Source organism: Monodelphis domestica, chromosome 7, assembly GCF_027887165.1.
Source record: "Monodelphis domestica isolate mMonDom1 chromosome 7, mMonDom1.pri, whole genome shotgun sequence".
In the NCBI taxonomy this organism is placed as follows: Eukaryota; Metazoa; Chordata; class Mammalia; order Didelphimorphia; family Didelphidae; genus Monodelphis; species Monodelphis domestica.
Genome location: NC_077233.1, coordinates 173,143,078 through 173,160,542, shown reverse-complemented (window position 1 = coordinate 173,160,542; position 17,465 = coordinate 173,143,078). Strand labels below are relative to the sequence as shown.

At 39.9% G+C, this 17,465-nt stretch overlaps 1 protein-coding gene across 1 annotated transcript in view; it reads right to left on the bottom strand.

Moving 5' to 3' along the window:
- Nucleotides 1-12,555, bottom strand: part of SCNN1B (sodium channel epithelial 1 subunit beta) — a 93,494-nt gene extending 80,939 nt beyond the window's left edge. The window contains exon 1 of the mRNA XM_056806080.1: nt 12,243-12,555. The gene's annotated coding sequence lies outside the window, so the exon portion shown is untranslated. The remainder of the gene's footprint in view (nt 1-12,242) is intronic.
- Nucleotides 12,556-17,465: the final 4,910 nt, after the last annotated feature.

The window sequence follows — 17,465 nt, the reverse complement described above, 5'->3', positions numbered from 1 at the left end:
CTTTCCCAAACACAGTAAGCACAAAATTAGCCCTAAAAATGCAGTACATGAAATAAAATTGGTAACATGCAAAACATTTTTCTTGCTAGTAATTGACTAGAATTCTGATATTTTGTGCTAATATTGCAATAAAAATCACTGATTTCAGACAACATTCACTTTTCATAGCACATGAAACCTATAGTGCCCTAAGTACTGTATAGTACATACAATTCTCAAAATGAAAACATTTTTAAATCTGAATCTTAACTTCCATAATCATCAGTTAACACCAAAATAGCAACCTAAAGTGTCTGCAGCCATTCTGCATGCCACTTAACTAACATCTTTATTTTATCACTAAGCCATATCACTGACTTTGCACACTTGCGGTTACAGCCCAAAGACCTTTCATTCTTCTTTGGGGGCATAATTGCAACATAAAACTGAAGTTTTGAAAACAATGAAAATATGAACAGGGAGCTCTTTACAAAAGTAGGGTGAACAAGACTAGTGAAACACCTAGTATGATACCAGTCACTCCACAAACTTGTGGATATCTTGCCTCTCACTTTTTTCTCTACTGTGCAGAGCCACAAATGTGCATCCTGCCAATGTGAAAATAAAAATCTGGACACCAATAAAGTCATGAAAGTTAAACAGACAAATTTCAAGGACTGCTTGTACTTTGTCGCCTTTTTCCTCACATTCTCTTCTACCCTAGATGTCTCATAATTATGTGAAACCTATGTATGAATCTCCCATCATCTCAAACTAGGAGGTTGGTATAATTCTAGATGAACCCTCTGAATGGAAGATATAGGTTAGTATAGAGTAAGAATAAACAATAGCAAGAATGCAGGCCCCTGAGGTTCTGACCTAGATATGCTTTTGAATGATGCCAAATGCAAAAAATTGGAAAATGAAGGGATGCCCCCTGATTGGGGAATGGCTAAACAAATTGTGGTATATGTTGGTGATGGAATACTATTGTGCCCAAAGGAATAATGAACTGGAGGAATTCCATGTGATCTGGAACAACCTCCAGGAATTGATGCAGAGTGAAAGGAGCAGAACCAGGAGAACATTATACACAGAGACTGATACACTGTGGCACAATTGAATGTAATGGATTTCTTTACTAGCAGCAATACAATGATCCAGGACAATTCTGAGGGATTTCTGAGAAAGAACTCTATCCAAATTCAGAGCAAGAACTGTGGGATTAGAAACACAGAAGAATAAAAAAAACTGCTTGATCACATGGGTCAATGGCGATATGGTTGTGGATGTAAACTCTAAATGATCACCCTAGTGCAAACATCAATGACATAGAAATAGGTCTTGATCAATGACACATGTAAAATCCAGTGGGTGGGGAGATGGGAGGGAAGGAATGTGATTCTTGTAACCAGGGGAAAATGTTTTAAATTAACTAATTAAATAAAATCTAAAGAAAAAAATGATGCAAAATGTACTGGTCAGCTGCTCTCTGTCACTCTTGCCAGGCCTGAGCACCCAAGAGACCTCAAGACTGGGCTTCCCTTCCCTTACTTCTTAATCAAGGACAAAGTGTTTGTGCTAAGCCTTCTGTGGAATATGGCTTTTTCCTGTCCCTTCCTAGTATGCTGGTGATCAAGTGTTTTCATTGCTCAAAATGTGGTAGGTACCAAAGAAAAACAAAATCATGGATCTATGGATGAGGGATCTGAGCCTGAAAAGCTACTATCTACCTGCTAAGGGAAATATAAGTATTTGTTAGGTTTGCTGGATAAGCAAATGGCTAGGTTCATTAATTTACCTTTGTAGACAAAGCCACCAAATCAGCAGCCAGAAAGGAAACTCAATTTAATTTTAAGCTTATACTACGAAACTTCTACTCAGTCTTCTCCAATGCTTTGAAATCCTTTTATTCATCCTCAGCTCTTATCAAGGTGCCCAGAATATAGTAAGAACTTAATATTTACCATTTATTGATCAGCTATTGTAGGAAACCCATCACATTCCTCATAGTGCCTGTTCCAAACTTTTCATTCCCCTCATTCCCAAACCCAACCTCCCATCTGTAGGCCTGGCCCTCAATCCACTGAGCTCAACCCAGCTGCCCCCCCCCCCATCATTTCTTAAACCACAGTAGTTTTCCATTACAATCATATACCACAACTTGTTCAGCCATTCCCCAGTTGATAGATATTCATAGCCAGTTTCTTGAAAGAGTAGTCTCTATCTCTATTTCCTCATCATCAACTCACTCCTCAGAGCAGATAAATCTAGTTTCTGACCCTACCATTCTGCTAAAATTATTTATTAGTGATTGTTTAATCATCAAGTCCAATGGTCTTTTCAAAGCCTTTCTCCTCTTCAAATTCTTTGTCAACTGATAGCTCTTTCTCCCTTAGATTCCAAGATACCACATTTTGTTGGACTTTTCTCTTGCTTTCTGGACCATTCCCATTTTCTTCAGTGCTTTCTTTTCCTTGTTTCTTAATCCATACAGACTGATCTCTCTATGAGATACTCACTCTTGGTGATCTCATCCATTTCCAAAGTTTCAGTACTTACCTTTATGACTATGGCTCCAGAATTGATAGTTCTAGCCTTGCTTTCCAATCTTTCCTATGCATTCACCTGAATGTCCTCCTGGCATCTCAAGCTCAACAGATCTTCCTAAAAGTTGTCCTCATATTTCCTCTGAAGTTGTTCCTCTTTGTGACACTTCTCTTTTTGCTCATGGTATCATCATCATCATCATCATCATCATCATCATCATCATCATCATCATCATCCCAGGGACCCAAACTTAGAATCTAGAGTTGTCTTTGACTACTCCTCTCTTCCTCACACCATTAGTTGCCAAGTCTTGTTGATTCCATCCATTTCCTCCTTCATAATCTCATGGGCATCATCTTAGTTCATGCTTTCATTACCATTCATTTGGACTATTGCAATAATTCCTAACCGGTCTCACTACCTCCATCTAATCCATCTTACATACTGCTGACAGATTAATCTTCCTAATGCCCATGTCTGATCATGTCATTTCCTTACTCAAAAACTTTGAATGACTCCCCACTGCCTATTATTGCTGTTTTGTTGATTTAGTTGTATCTGACTCTTCGTTACCCCATTTGGGGGTTTTCTTGGCAGAGATACTGGAGTAGTTTGTCATTTCCTTCTCCAGCTCATTTTACAGAGAAGGAACTGAGGCAAACAAAGTTAAGTGATTTGCTCAGGGTCACATAGCTAGTATCTGAGACCAGATTTAAACATAGGTCCTTCTGATGTCAGTTTCAGCACTCTATCCACTGCATTACCTAGTTACCCTCACTGCCTATTGAGTAAAGTCCAAAAATCTTAGCCTGGCATTCAAAGTCCTCCATAATCTGACTTTAACCAACCTTTCTAGATTTACTTCTTGAATCTATACTCCAGCCAAACTGGATCAGTGACCGTCTCTTCAATTTCTCACCTTTGCTCATGTTGCTACTCCTCTTGGAATGTTTTCCAACCTGTTGAAATTTTACCTATCCTTCAAAGTCTGGCTAAAATGCTACTTCTTTTATGAAGCCTCCTCTTTCCTCAAAACTGGAAATGATCTCTCCTTCCTGAAACTCTCATAGGACTCTGTACTCTTATGCATTTATGAGTCAGTTAATAAATATTTATTAAGTACTTACTATGTTCCAGACATTGAATTAAATGCTAAGGATACAAAGAAAGGTCCAAAAAAATTTCCTTGAGGAGATCAAAATCTAACGGGGGAGACAACATGCAAATAACTGTATAAATAAATATAAATTTTATAATCTATTTTGTCTTTGCATTATGTGTGCTATTAGATCAAGGATGTTAAACACATAGCCCATACAACATTCTTGAGTAGTACTGAGCCAGATTAAAATGGAGTTAGGAAATATTTAAGAAAACGAATACGAATACAATAAAACATAGATAATGTTACATTTTAAAACTAAACCAATGTGTGGTCCATGAGGATCCTTATGCAGAATGTCAGGATTAGGGCAGGTGAAAGAGAAAGGAACTTGGTTTTATACTAGGTAGGCAGCTCATCAGATATTTTTGATTACAGGCAAACCTTGGAGATATTGTGGATTTGATTCCAGACCAAAGCAATAAAGCAAAAAATAAAATTTAAAAATGCAATAAAGCAAATATTACAATAAAGGAGTCACATGAATTTTTTGTTTTCCTAGTACATATAAAAGTCATGTTTATACTAGACTATATTAAATTTGCAATAGTATATGATATCTAAAACCCAACATATATACCTTGATTAAAAATACTTTATCGCTAAAAAATGCTGTTGTTGTTTCTCCTTCATTTTTGAAGACCAACAAAATCATTAGGGTGATGACATGAGTGTGTTAGACTTAAATGACACAGAGTTGTCCAAAGTCATCAGCCTCATTCTTTTTTCCAGAGACATCAAAGTCTAGTGGCAAGATGCAAATCAGGACAGATGGCTATGACCCAGGATGCATTAGCATCTTCAGTGTCTGATCAAGCTTTAACCTCTCCACAAGGCCTTCTTTAGTGTATTCACGGCCATTGGAATGAATTGTTCTCATCTGCCCACAGAGGTCTTCACATACTTCGGGTAGACATCCTCCTAACTCACTGATGGTTTGGGGGCCTGATGGTTACCTCAACCTGGTTTAGCCCATCTGCTGAGATCATTTACCAGGCATACATCATGACCAGGTGAGTTTTATACCAGGAATGCAGAGATGGTTCAATATTAGGAAAACTATCAGACCATACGAATAACAACCAACAGAAACCATAGGATTATTTCAATATATGCAGAAAAAGCTTTTTACAAAATATAATACCCATGCCTTATGAAAAAAAATTAGAAAACATTGGAACAGATGGAGGTTTCCTGAAAGTGACAAATGGCATCTATCTAACACTGGAGCAAAAATTATCTGTAAAGGGGATAAACTAGAACCCTTCCAAGTGAGATCAGGGGTAAAGCAAAAATGCCCATTATCACCACAATTATTTAATATTAGAAATGCTAGCAATAGGAATAAAAGCAAAAAAGAAATTAAAGGAATTAAGAGGAAATAAAGTTATGCTTTTTGCAGTTGAACTCTGGGAAATCAACCAAAAAACAAACAAAAATAATTAACATCTTTAGAAAAGCTGCAGGATGTGAAATAAATCTATATGTCATTAGAATTTATTTCAACCACCAAAAAACCCAAATTTCTATTTACCACCAACAAAGCAAGAGATAGAAAAGGAAGTTCCATTCAAAATAATTGTAGACACTATAAACTACCTGAGGGTATCCCTACCAAAACAAATCCAGCAACTAACTATATGAACAGAGTTACAAATACTTTTCACCCAAATAAAGTTAGACTTAAACAATTGGAAAAACATTAATTTGTTCATTGATAGGCAGAGCTAATATAATAAAAATGATACTAAATTAATTTACCTATTCAGTTTCTTACCAATAAAACTATCCAAAAATTGTTTCATAGAGCTAGAAAAAATAATAACAAAATTCATCTAGAAGAACAAAAGGCCAAGAATATCAAGAGAAATAATGAAAAAAAAATTAAAGAAGAAGGCCTAACCATACCAGACCTCCAACAATACTATTAAGGGGCAATCACCAAAACAATCTGGTACTGGCCAAGAAATAGAATAGTGGATCAGTGGAATAGGTTAGATAATCAATATACAGTAGTTAATAACCATAGTAACCTAGTATTTGATAAACCCAAAGATCCAAGCGTGGGGGGGAGGGGAAGCTGGGAAAAATGGAAAATAGTATAACAGAAGCTAAGCACGGACTAACATCTCACATCATACACCAAGATAAAGTCAAAATGGATAACTGATCTAGAAATAAAGGTGATACCATAAACAAATTAGGGGAATGTGGAAAAATTCACCTGTCAGACTTGTGGATATGGGAAGAATTTCTGACCAAAAACATAGAGAATGCTGTGAAAAGTGAAATGGATAATTTTGATTACATTAAATTTAAACATTTCTATACCAACAAACCAATGCAAATAAGATGAGAAAGGAAACAACTGATTGGGGGGAAATTATAGCAAGCATCTCTGACAAGGTTTAATCTCTCAAATATATATCAAATTAAGTCAAATACATAAGAATAGAAAGCATTTCTCAATTGATAAATGGTCAAAAGATATGAACAGATAGTTGGGAACTGAGGGATATTCTTCAATTGGGGAATGGATGAACAAGTTATGGTATATGGTTGTAATGCAAACTATTGCACCTTAAGAAATGATGACCAAGATGAGTTCAGAAAAATCTGAAAGGACTTATACGAACTGATGATGCAAAGTGAAGTGAGCAGAACCAGAACACTGTATGTAGTAAAAGAAATGTTGTAAGATGATCAGCTACGAAGGACTAAACTATTATCAGCAAAACAAGTTTCCAAGATAACCACAAGGGACTCATGATGAAAATGCTATTCATAGCCAAAGAAGGAACTGTTGTTGGAATCTGAGTGCAGATCAAAGGATGCCATCTTCTACTTTATTTCCTTAATGATTTTTTTTATTGTATGTGTGACATATGTCTTCTGTCACAGCATGAGCAATATGAACTATCTATTGCATAATAGCACTGGCATAACCTATATCAGACTATTTACTGTGCAGAGGTGGGAAAGGAGGGAGGGGAGAGTACCTAAATTATAAAATGTTAGAAAATAATGGTCAGAAATTGTTTCTATATGTAATTTTAAAAAAAGGTAAAAAAAGTTTTGCCAAGGTATGGTTGCTCTTCTTAGAGCCACAGGTGAAAACTGTTTAAGGCAGATACCAAAGGTGGAAAAGTAGACCTGAAAAGGTCTGTGCAAGCCTTCACACCAGAGTCCTCCATGAACACCCCAAGTTTTGCCTCAGCCTTTCAAGGTCAGCAGGTTGGAATTTGTGAGAACCAAATATTTCCCTCCTTGAACATCTCTGTTCAGGTCTGCAGCATCTCTCCTGCAGGAATCTGGGCATTTGAAGGAAAAAGTAGAAGAGATATAGAATATACATGCATAGAAAGTGTCCCAGAATACCAATATTCTCTAATGTGGTTAAGGAAGCTGAAACACCAGGGAGCCTTAATCCCCATCATCCTTTTTTTCTACGAGAACCCATGACATCACCAGGGTCTTGTTGAGTTTTAGTTGGATTTAAGTGAGACAGAGTTCCATAAAGTTATCAGCTTCATCCTCTTCCAGAACAATCAAAGACCAGGAGCAGGACAAAAGATGCCTGGTGATGTCCCAGGGTGAGGTCAGGGACCTTAATATATTTGATTTCTGAGCAAGCTCCAAGCACTCCACAACACCGCCTTCAGCTACTTTCAAGGCCATTGGAACAAATTGTTCTCATCTGCACATTTGTGATATGGAAATCACTTTAAAAGACTGATATATATTAATTTAAGGTCGCTGGGGAATGTTTCTAGATGCTTGGGATGAGGTACTCCTCTAACTCACTGATGTGTTGGAGGCTTGATGTTTAACTGCAACCTGGTTTAGCCCCAGTAGATACCTGATTACAAAGCCTTACTCATCAAAACTTCTATAAGTGTGTTGGGTAGGTGGATGCGTAGGTGGATCAGCTTCATGAACAAAGAGAAACCCAAGTTACTTCATTAGTCTTCTCTTTCCAGGATTGAGAGAGATTCCCCAACAGAGGCTTGGCAGTGATGTAAATTAGATGCAGCAAAATAAAGTTAGGCTGATAAGACTGGGATATTTTGGAGAGGAGGCCTATGGTGACAAGAGGGCAGAAGGGCAAACCAAGTCTTGAGATTTGCGAAACCTATTCCTTTCAAAACAGATCACATATTCACTTCTTCAGTCATGCCCCCATGATATGGGGAGAAAAGAGAGAAGAGTTCAGAAGGATTGCATGTTCTGAGAAGATGATAGTCAACATATGTGAATCTCTTCCCTAAATAGTCTCATCCCTTCTCTCTAACCCAGGAGCACAGGTTTTTCTGGGTAGCACATGCTGGGGTGTGTCATTCCCTGTCAAAGATAACACTGTTCCTTAACACCCCAGTCATTGAGCCTGAGGATTTCTGTTTTCAGGGAAGGGACCACTCCAAAGGATAATATTTTTTTATAGGTGGTACCAGCAGAAGGGTGAACACTGGTCTCAGCTGACCAAGATTTTCAAAAGAGCTTCAGACATTCCATTCATCCCACCCTGGGGCAAATTGATTTAACCCTCCAAAGATCTGATACAGATAGTTAGATTGTAGGGCTAAGCTTAAAGATTACTGTGTTAGTTAAGTTGTATTTTTTTTTTGGTGATAGGAAAAGAGTTGGAAGCTGAAGAGGAGGAAATAAGTTCCTTTGAGGTCAGAGACAGTACCAGAAATATAGTAGACAGGGGGCAGCTGGGTAGCTCAGTGGATTGAGAGTCAGACCTAGAGATGGATTGACTCCAAGACGGAAGGTAAGGGTTTAAAAAAAATATATATAATAGACATTTGAAAATGATGGAAATGAATTGGAAAACAGTTGTGAACAAAATGTGGTATATGAATGAATAGAACATTATTAGGAAATGATGGATAGGAGGAATTCAGAGAAGAATAGCAAGGCTTACTTGAATTGATGAAGAGTGAAATACAGGGGCAGCTAGGTAGCACAGTGGATAGAGTGCCAGGCCTGGAGGTGAGAAGGATCTAGACTCAAATCTCGACACAGACACTTCCCAGTTGTGTGACCCTAGGAAAGGTGCCTAACCCTATTTGCCTAGCCCTTACCAGTCTTCTGTCTTAGAACTAATAGTAAGGGTTAAAAAAAAGTAACCTGAGAAGAACCAAGAGAATAACATACATTAGGACTATATGAGGCAGTTAAACTCTAATTTTAGTCCCGAGGGCTGATGACAACAAATACCTCCCTTTTCTCATTAAAGAGGTAGTGGACTTTGGATGTGGCAGATGGCATTTGCTGGTAGATCCTGTTGCTTTTTTTTGTCTCTTTTTTTGTGTCCCCAGAACTTAGCATAGTGCCTGGCATATAGACATTTAATAAATGTTTACTGATTGATTAATTGCTTTTTTGTTTAAATACCATTCTTTGTTACATGGGGGGGGGGGCAGGATGACTATGGTATAGAAACAAAGGACAACTTCCCCTCTTTAAAAAATCCTTTAAAAAAACGGATTGGTTCCAAGACAGAGGAATGGTAAGGGCTAGGCAACTGGGGTTAAGTGACTTGCTCAGGGTCACACAGCTAGGAAGTATCTGAGGCCAGATTTGAACCTAGAGCCTCTAGTCTCTAGGCCTGAAAAAATAAAACTTAAAAAAAAAAGTTAGGCTGCACAAATAGAGTAAAGAAAGATAAGGAAACTCAAGTCTCCTGTTTCATAGTCTCTAATGCCATCCTCTTATACCTATAGAAACCTAACTGAAAAGACCTACTTCTTTTCAGAAGCTCTGCTCCCACAGGGGAGATATTACTCCTTAGAGAAGAAACAGTGGTTTGGTCCTTGGAAAGGACTCTGGCTATTAACTGATTATTATCTGAGTATGTATCTAAGCATGGTTGAGTTTCTATACTTTCCCTTAGTTTCAGGACAGGTGAGCCTGGAGGGAAAAAAGCTAGATCTGAATTGAGTCTTAGAGACAGGAAGAGAAGGGCATGGGGAATGCATTGTTCCCTAAATCTGAGCTGTCTGACTCCAGGAATGGGAGTGGGGTTAAGAATCAGAGTGGAGGAAACCCTAGTAGTTTGAGTGAGATGAATTTAAGACAGAAGACAGTCCTAATTCAACCTGTAGATGGTAAATTTATAGAACTTGTTATCCCATGAAGCCTATCCTATGGTAGACTTAAAGGTAACTAATAACAAAAATAGGTTTGAAAAAATGAATGGCAGATTCATAAAGTTGGTATGGACAGCCTAGAATAGTAGAGAGAGGCAGCCTTGAAGCCAGGAAGACTTGGGTTTGAATTCTGTCTCTGGCCCATACTGTCACCCTGGACTGGAGTTACTTAACCTCTCAATGTTCTAGGCAGCCAGCAATTTGGCTATATGCTTCATAAAAAGTGCTAACCTGCATTGGTAGAGGGAGTTTCTTCACTACTACCCCCTTCTCCTCTCTGACAATTACCACCATCCTGGTGCAGACACAAATCACCTCCTGCCTAGACAACTGCAATAACCTTTAGGTTGGTCTCCTGGTCTCAAGTCTTTCCACACTCCAATTCTTCTACTCAGCTGATAAAGTAATCTTCCTTAAACACAAGTCTTACATGTTATTCCCCTACTCAACAAACCCCAGGGCTCCCTATTACCTCTAACAAAAAATCGAAACTCCTCTGGCTTTTTGAAAATTTTCAAAACTTCCTACTCTCAAGTCTTCTTACACTTTGTTCCTTTTTGCATACTCTACAATGCAGTGATAATTCTGTCTCCTGATTGCATTTTCTCTGTCCTGGAATTTTCTCTTTCCTCAACTCCGCCTCCTTGGCTTCCTTTGAGTCTTAGTCCCACCTTCTGCAACAAGACACCTTTCTCAGTTCCCTTAAAGCTGGTTAGTGCCTTCCTTGGGAGATTACCTCTGATTTACCCTGATCATATCTTTTATCTACAGAATTGTTTGAATACCCTCTGCCCTATTAAAAATAAGTTCCTCTGAGGTCTTTTTTGGCTTTTGTTGCATCCTCAGGGTAATTGCTTAATAAAGGTTTATTGAATTTTGGGGTCCCTGTACCACTGAAATCATGTCTAGTCCCTATCCCTATCCTCTAGCCTAACCTTAGAGTTTGAGGGTAAGGGCAAACCATACCTATAATTCTATTTTCCCAGATATGTAGGAACCCTTACAAATCAGCTAGTTTAAATCTTCTCATTTTTCAAATGGGGAAACTGAGGCCCAGAGAAGCTATCTGCACAAGGATAAATAAATAATTAGTGGCAGACTTCTCAAAGAGTGGAGGAAATGGAAGAAGGGAGAGAATTTTGAACTGAAAATTTAAAATTTTAAAATTAAATTAAAACAGAATTAGTGGCAGAGTTGGAATGACAGTCCAAGTCTTTTGACTCCTTGTGTTCTTTCCCCTATAATATCCTGCTCTCACAAAGGGTTTTACTTACAGGTCAAACAGAATCCCAGACTGAATGGTGAACTGGTGCAGCTGAACCAGAATCCCATTTTTGATGTTTTTATTTTGAGGCTGAAGAAATAATTCTACTGCTTACTTCATAAAGGTTTCTATTTTGCCTTATCCTGTGGATAACTACTGGTAGATTAATGAGAATTGAAGTGAGGGGCTGGAGTAGAGGTACTTCTGGGGGTAGATTTGTTCTAGATGGCTCCAGCTCTAAATCTAGGATCCCAAGAAGATATAAAAGCACAACACTTCTGTTTTTTTTTTTCCTAGTCAAAAATATGCCTTATGGCCAAAACTATACCTACAACTTTCCACTCTAAAGGGTCTTAGGTTGATTTAATCTACTACCTATAACAAACATTCAATTCCAGGAACTGGAACCCTGGAAATGCATACTGAGGCAACTTTCCACTTCTCCTAAGCCAGGACAAACAGCAGACACACTTGGGTGTGTGTATGTTTGTGTGTGTGTGTGTATGTGTATGTATGTAATCTTGCTCTTCTAAGGATTTCTAGAACCAAACCCCAGATCTATTCAGGGTGCCTGTATTCTACGTTGGGGCTTTTATTGCTGACTACTTAATGTGGGAACTTCTGATTTCCATGGATAATTGGGCAAAGAAATTGGTGGATTTTAATAGGATGAAACTCCCCCGGTTGTTGACATTTGACTAGGCTGGATTAAGTGGTGTCCAGAGATGGTCAGAATTCTCTTTTCATTCCCTTTGCCCTCTTCCATTTCTCCCATTACGAAGCTTTTCTTTGGTTGGCCTTACAAGTCTTCAATAAGGCTACACTGTCAGGCAAGTGGTCATACACCATTGGCAGCTAGGGAAACTGAGGTACAGAATGGGGCAGGGTCTAAACCAGGACAGAAGTGGTAGTAGAACGTAGTTCTAACTCCTCCACTGCCTTTCTCCTGGTCTCGAGCCCCTTCAGAGTCCCGCACGCCCTTACCTGCGCTTGACTAGGTGCTGGAGAAGGCTTGAGATTCCCCTCAGTCTCTCACCTTGGCTTTTCGCACTTCGTCAAGGCTTAAGTGCCAGAAAGCCCCAAGGGTGACAAGACTCTAGACTGGTATATTGTAGCCTGAGTCCCACCTTACCTGCGCGGCAGCGGCGGCGGCAGCGGCGGCGGCTGGGGAGAGGATGCGCCTGGGCGGGCGTCGGACGGCAGGCGGCAGGCTGGGGTAGCTCGGCTCCGCTGCTGTCCCGGGAAGGAGACAGAGGGAGGCGACCGGGGGAGGCGGGAGAGGGGGGCGGGGAGCGCGGGGGCGGGAGAGCCGGAGGAGGGCGTGGGCGTGGGCGTGGGCGCGCCGGCCGGCAGCCACGCGAGGGAATACCGGGAGTGAAAAAGCGCGACCCTCCCCTCCTCAAGTTCCACCACAGCTGGCCAGCTGCGTGCAGTGCTCAGACTGGGACTGGCAGCTGCCAGTATCTAGTCGTGGGATCCCACGAGGTTGCCTAAGGGATCTCTGGACTGGGGCGGGCGTTCCTCCCTGGCATGATCAGGCTCGGCCCGCCTGCACCTGAGGCTTTGGCTCTACCCTTCTGAACCGAGAATGAACCTCTCTCTTGTTGCGGTCGCGGTCCGGGAGCCGATCTCCTGAAGGCAGGGACCTAGGGCTCGGCACTTTGGGTGAAGGCGAGTTAGGTCGGGTTAGAAAGATCAGAGATGGGGGCAGATGGATGGTTCAATGAATTGAGAAGGGACGGGAGGTTATGGGTTCGAATCTAGCCTCAGACCCGTTCTAGTTTTGTGACCCTGGGCAAGTCACTTAACCCCATAGCTTAGTCCTTATCGCTCTTGTGCCTTGGAACGGGGAGACTCAGAATTGATTCTAAGACGATAGGTAAGGGAGAAAGAATGGAAAGCAGTCCTGAAGCAGTTTCTCATATGTGCCCTGAGCTACCAACTTTCTGGTGGTTCTGTCTCAGTCTGAGGAGATGGAGGTGGGGGCCTGGGCCATCACTCCATTATTCAAACTAGGGTTTCTGGTTGGGGTGGAGTGAGGAGTGGCCTGGGAATGAACATTTCATAGATCTTTGTTTTGGCCCATTCCCTAGAACTTGCTAAATACTGTGTTCTGGACATCATTCCTGGGCCCTCTTGACTTGGCTGTGGCCATCACCTACTTTCCCAGCTTTCCTATGCCCTGACCCTTTGCAGGAAGGAGCACTTGGGGCACCCGTGGTGGCTTGCAAGGCAAGGTTTGGGGGTCTTTTTTTAAGCAGCTTGTGTCTGTAAGAAGAGAAATGGGCATAGTTTGCCAGTTAGAGCTGATAAAAAACGAGACAGAAAAAGCAAAACGAATCCATTCTCAGTTTGTTTCATCAAGTTAAGAATTGAGAGGCAGCTGTGATGTAGCAGAAAGAACATGGGCTATAGAAGACCTGGATTTTCCAATTCATTAATAATTTATAACTGCTATTTACAAGCCCCTCTGCTAGGTGCTGGGCACCAAAGGCAAACTCAAACCAGCCTCTGAGGTCAAGAAGCTTTCATTTTACTGAAAGATACATGTACACAAATTCATATTATACAGGGAAATTTGAAGCCAGAGAAAGCATTAACACTTGGGGGTGATAAGCAAAGGTTACAGACAGGAGAGAGCACCTGAAGGAATCTAATAGGCAGAGATGAAGAGGAAGGGCATTCCAGCTGTGGAGGAAAGCTACATGAAATTAGGGAAGGGGGAGATGGGATGCCAGGTACAGGGAATAGTGGATCAGTTTGATGAGCATGGAGAGTATGTGAAGGAGAATAATATGGAAGAAAACTGGTGAAGCAGGAACAACATTGTGAAGGTCACAGGCCAAGAATTTTGTATTTTACCTAGGGATAACAGGGAGCCATTGAAGATAGTTTTAGTAAGGGAGTGAAATGGCTAGATCTGTGTTCTTAGAATAACAATTTGAATGGAAACAGGTCTGGATCAATGATACATGTAAAACTTGGTTACAGGAGGGGGGTGGGAGGAGAGGAAGGAAAGAACATGAATCATATAACCATGGAAAAATATTCTAAATTAATTAATTAAATAAACTTTAAAAAAGAATAACAATTTGACAATTATGTGAAGTATGAGTTGGAGAGAGGAAGAGACTGGAAGCAACAGTAATTAGGAGACTATTGCAAGAGTTTAGGCAAGAGGTGATAAATGGGCCCTGAATGAAGGTAAACATTGTGTTGGTGGTGAGAATGGACTAGATGGCATGAAAGAAGATAGATGTCATTAACATAGTGATATTGATAGATAGGAACTTCTGAAGAATATGACCATCTGTAGGTCATATTCCATTTTCTCTCTGTCTTTCATGACAGTGACAAATAGCTTAAGGGACATACCTTTTAAAAAATATTTCGATTGGGGGGCAGCTGGGTAGCTCAGTGGATTGAGAGCTAGGCCTAGAGATGGGAGGTCCTAGGTTCAAATCTGGCCTCAGATACTTCCTAGCTGTGTGACCCTGGGCAAGTCACTTGACCCCCATTGCCTAGCCCTTACCACTCTTCTGCCTTGGAACCAATACACAGAAAATGAAGGGGTGTTCACCGATTGAGGAATGACTGAACAAATTGTGGTATCTGTTGGTGATGGAATACTATTGTGCTCAAAGGAATAATGAACTGGAGGAATTCCATGTGAACTAGAATAACCTCCAGGGAATTGATGCAGCGTGAGAGGAGCAGAATCAGGAGAACATTGTACACAGAGACAGATACACTGTGGCACAATTGAATGTAATGAACTTCTCTACTAGCTGCAATGCAATGATCCAGGATAATTCAGAGGGTCTTATGATAAAGAAGCTATCCACATCCAGAGAAAGAACTGTGGGAGTAAAAATACAGAAGAAAAACATGATTGATCACATGGGTTTATGGGGATATGATTGGGGATGTTGACTTTAAATGATCACTCTATTGCAAATATTAATAATATGGGAATAGGTTTTAAACAGTGATACATGTAAAACCCAGTGGTTTGCTTGTTGACTATGGGAGGGGGAAGTGAGGAGGGGAGGGAAAGAACATAAATTGTATAACCATGGGAAAATGTTATAAATTAATTAAATTTTTAAAAATACACGTTGTTCTCTTAAAAAAATTTGTAAAGGGGAAGAGAGGAAGCATATAATGCCTACTATGTGCCAGGCACTGGGCTAAGTGCTTTTATAAATATTCTAGATAGGGACAATTCACTGTTGAGGAAAGTGAGGCAAACAGATGTTAACTAATTTGCCTAGGGTCATACTAGTTAGTAAGAGTCTTAAGGTCTCATCTGAATTTAGGACATCCCAACTTTAGTCTCAGCAGTCTATCCACTGTATCATTAAATATCTTGAAAAGAAATTAGGCAATCCAATTAATTGCTTTGGAGGTGGTAGTGATAATAATGTCTGCCTTTTTCCTAATCATTTGGTACTTTCCCCTCTTTCAACAATCTTAAAATGGACCAATAGCTTCCATGTTATGATCTCATCTGTAATACAAAGTTCAGTTTGGAAAGGCACAATTAAAAAGACTGAAGCATGACTATGTTGATGGTGAAGAAATCTGAAAACAATGTGTTGTGGAAAATAGATGTATCAACTGGAGATGTGTAGCTTGGAGAAAAGTAATGGGTACCTACTAGCTTTCTTCAACTATTTAAAGGCCTATTATCTGGAAGAAGGATTAGAATTATGTCACTCCAAAAGGCAGAATTAGGATCAAAGAAATTGCGATGAGTCAGATTGCAACAGAATTGTTATTGTTGGTCATCTTGCATTTTCTAAGAGGACCAGTGACATCACAGGGCGATATCTTGACTTGTGAGTGAATTGGTTTCAAGGGAGGCAGAGTTGCACAAGGTTATCAACCTCTCACTCTCTCTTCCAAATCATGGAAGTCCACTGGCAGGACAAAAGTCAGGATGATTGGCAATAACCTGGGTACAAGTGGGTGACCTCGGCATCTTTGATGTCTGACTAAGCACTCCAAGCTGTAAAAACCTATTTCAGCTGACTTCAAGGCCATTGGAAAAATTGTTCTCATTTGCCCATTCTTCTGGGGGAAGTCTTCACATCTCCTGTAATTCACTGTGGAGTGAGTTTGAATTTGCTATTGGTTACCCCCAACCTGGTTTAGCCCATGTGGTGGGACAGTTAAGTTGGGGGTATATATATATATATATATATATATATATATATATAAACTAAACTGTTTAGCACATATATATCTACATATATATATATATATATATGTGCTAAAATATAGAGCTATTCAAGTGTGTTACTGCCTTGTGAAGCAGATCCCTAGAATTGGAAATATTCAAGGATTTGGGAAGGAGTAGATTCTGTAGAGGGTATTCTTTCCCTAATTGAAAGATTATACCAAGTGATCTCTAAGGTACTTTCTAAGGTCTAACATTCTGTGTTTGCCACCTTGACATCTTGGATCCTGTGAGAATTAAAATTAATATATAATAACTCAAGTATTATATTTATAAGATATATTAAAATAAAAACTAGAGCTAAAAGGAGTTAACTAACTCAAGCCACAATCTTGAGGAAGAAGAGAAGGAGGGAGGAACCACAGAGAAATATATACAAACTTGACCATGCAACATGGTGGAGAGAGGAGAGGAATTCTGGAATTCTGAAGGACTTCTGGAGGATGAAGTCCAAGGGTTCAAAATTCTAATTAATGCATTTCTCACTTGATTTACTTGATATATCCAATTGGTATCCAAATCTTGTTTCTACCTTCACAACCTCTCTTGGAAAAGTCCTATTTCTCTCCATTCATTCAGACACCATCCTAGCTAAGTCCTTCACTTCCTTTGTGAACTACTAGCTTCTCTGATCAGTCTCTCTGTATTTTTTTCTCCCCACTCCCATTTTCCACACAATTCCCAAAGTGATTTTCCTAAAACATAAGTCTGCTCATGTCACCCAGCTACCTAGTAAACTGTAGTGGCTCCCTATTGCCCTTAAGAGCAAATAGAAAGTACTTTGTTTGGCATTAAAGCCTTTCACAATCTGACCCTATTCTACCATTATCAATCTTCCTGTAGCCTATTCTTTTTACATATTCTATAATACACTGGCTTTTCCTCATACAAGTTGCTCTTTAGGCCTTTGTAGTGGCTGTCCAGACTGAAATGCTCTCCCTCCTTGCCTTTTCCTGTTAGAATTCTTGTCTTCCTTCAAGATTCAACTGAAATGTCTCCTTCTACAGGAAGGCTTTTCCCAGGATTCCCAACTCCTGAAACCTTCCCCTCCTTCAACTTTATAGATACTGAACATACTCTTGTGTCTTTTGTATATACCTCAGTGCAACAGTA